General features: G+C 59.3%; 1 protein-coding gene across 1 annotated transcript in view; it reads right to left on the bottom strand.

The window, feature by feature from the left end:
- Snd1 (staphylococcal nuclease and tudor domain containing 1) overlaps positions 1-1,933 on the bottom strand; it is a 408,605-nt gene that overhangs the window by 53,733 nt on the left and 352,939 nt on the right. The window lies entirely within an intron of this gene.

Raw genomic sequence — 1,933 nt, 5'->3', positions numbered from 1 at the left:
ACACACACACACACACACACACACAAGCTCAGAAATAGGTTTTTTCCTTGACAGCAAATGTAAGCTATAAGATCTTGGTAAAGGATGAAGACATTAAGTTGCCCACACTGGAACTTTCTAGGATTTGAAGGTTTAGATTTTTGGGCAGTCAGTATTAATGAGTTTATGGCTGTGTTTGAGTTCAGAAAGTTGGGAAATTCTGGGCTTCAGGATCCTTAAGCAACAGCGCACCTGGGAACAATGGAGTTAAACAAGCATGCTTGTTAGATAACAGGGGTTGTTATCAAGTCAAATTCTACTGGACCTACATCACAACGCTAACCTATAGACTGTTTCACCCTCACACAGCTGAGAAAGGAGGTTCTTTTATGGGGTAATGGGTTAGTAAATGCTGACCTACGTTTTTACATTAGACTGCCAAAGCATGTTTAGGGGCCAGAACTCCCTTTCCAGAAAACTGCTACAGGAAGCTGCTAGGAGGTGCTCAGGGAGTCCCAGAGAGAGAGGCTAGTGCAGCTCATGGGGCAGAAGGCATAAAGCACCATCCTGGTCCCTGCAAACCAGGGAGGGAAAGGGGGCGACAGGGAGGCAAGGCTGCAGCTCCATGAATGAACCGTGGGTTGCGCCATGGGTTCTGGGAGCTCACCTCAATCCTTCCCAGGTTGTCATTCCCTCAGCTCCTTCAATTTGGTCTTTCTTTCCACTGTTTCCCGCCCCCACAGCCCTCATTAAGAAAACTATCATTTAAAGCCCCGGTTACAGCCGGGGTGGGTGGGGGTGAGGGTGAGAAAGTGTGCGAGGGAGGGGACTGTTAAGACAGGCTCAGAGCAAGGCAAAGCTTGGGTTCGTGGTCTTCTGACTCAAACCAGCCCTTGCGTCCCCGGCTGCCTGCCCCTGAGTCCACACCATCCTGCAGATCCAAACTCCTGGCCGCGCGGCCAGGCACCCCATGGGCATTCAGCGGGGGTGCGTATGACGCGGGCATTCGCAGGAGGTCGGCCAACTGCAGCAGCCCTACCGAGCCCTACCGAGGGCCGCCGCACCCGGGCCCCTGAGCCCCTGAGCCCAGCTGGAAGGTGCTGGGTGGCCCGGGTGGGGGCCGCGCAGTCTGCCGCTGCAGCCCCGCACCGCTCCAGCCTATCAGGAGCCATTCAGCCACTAGCTCCGACCTGACCAAAATAGCTGCGAACGCCTGCGACTAGCGCGCAGCCCCTCACTTGACGCTCACTCCGACTCACTCGCCCGCTAGCCCTCCCGGGCCGCTCCGAACGTCTGGAGGGGGCGGGGAGGAAGCTGCCGGGGAGGGGGGAGGGGGGAGGGGAGCAAGGAGGAAGGAAGGAAGGAAGGAAGGAAGGAAGGAAGGAAAAAAAGGAAGGAGGGAGGGAAGGAAGAAGCAAGGAAGGCAGGCAGCCCTCCGCGACTCGGGGCTGCGCGGCGCGGGCTGGCGCGCTGTGGAAGGCGCGGCGTTAACCCCTTGAGGGCAGGCGGCGGAGGGGGAGCGGTGTTAAAACATAAGAGCACTGCATCACGCTAATCTTCTCCCCAGAACAGTATGCGTCAGCAGTACATTCACGTTCTGACTGAAGGACAAAAGGATGAGAGAGCAGTCTGCGTGGCTGCCGCCTGCAACACAGCGAGCCCGGCGCGAGGAGAAGACGGTGGGTGCCGAGCGCAGGGGCCCCGTTGTTGTCGCCGCCGCCGATAGCCAGCAGGGACCATGTTCACGGGCTCCAGAGCGTTTCCCGCAGCCGCGACCCCCACTGCTCACGCCGCTGTCGCCAGAGCTCCGGCCGCTGCAGCAGTTCGCTGGCAGCTCGGCCGCTGAAGACTCTGGGAGCCCCAACGGCGAACTCGCACTCTCCGCACAAAACCGGGGCCGGCGGCGCGCGGGGAGCCCAGCAGTGGCGGGCGGCGGCGGGCGCTTGCGCGCTGC

This window comes from Microtus ochrogaster, unplaced genomic scaffold, assembly GCF_000317375.1.
Source record: "Microtus ochrogaster isolate Prairie Vole_2 unplaced genomic scaffold, MicOch1.0 UNK4, whole genome shotgun sequence".
Lineage (NCBI taxonomy): Eukaryota > Metazoa > Chordata > Mammalia > Rodentia > Cricetidae > Microtus > Microtus ochrogaster.
This window is presented reverse-complemented; position numbering and strand designations above follow the sequence as displayed.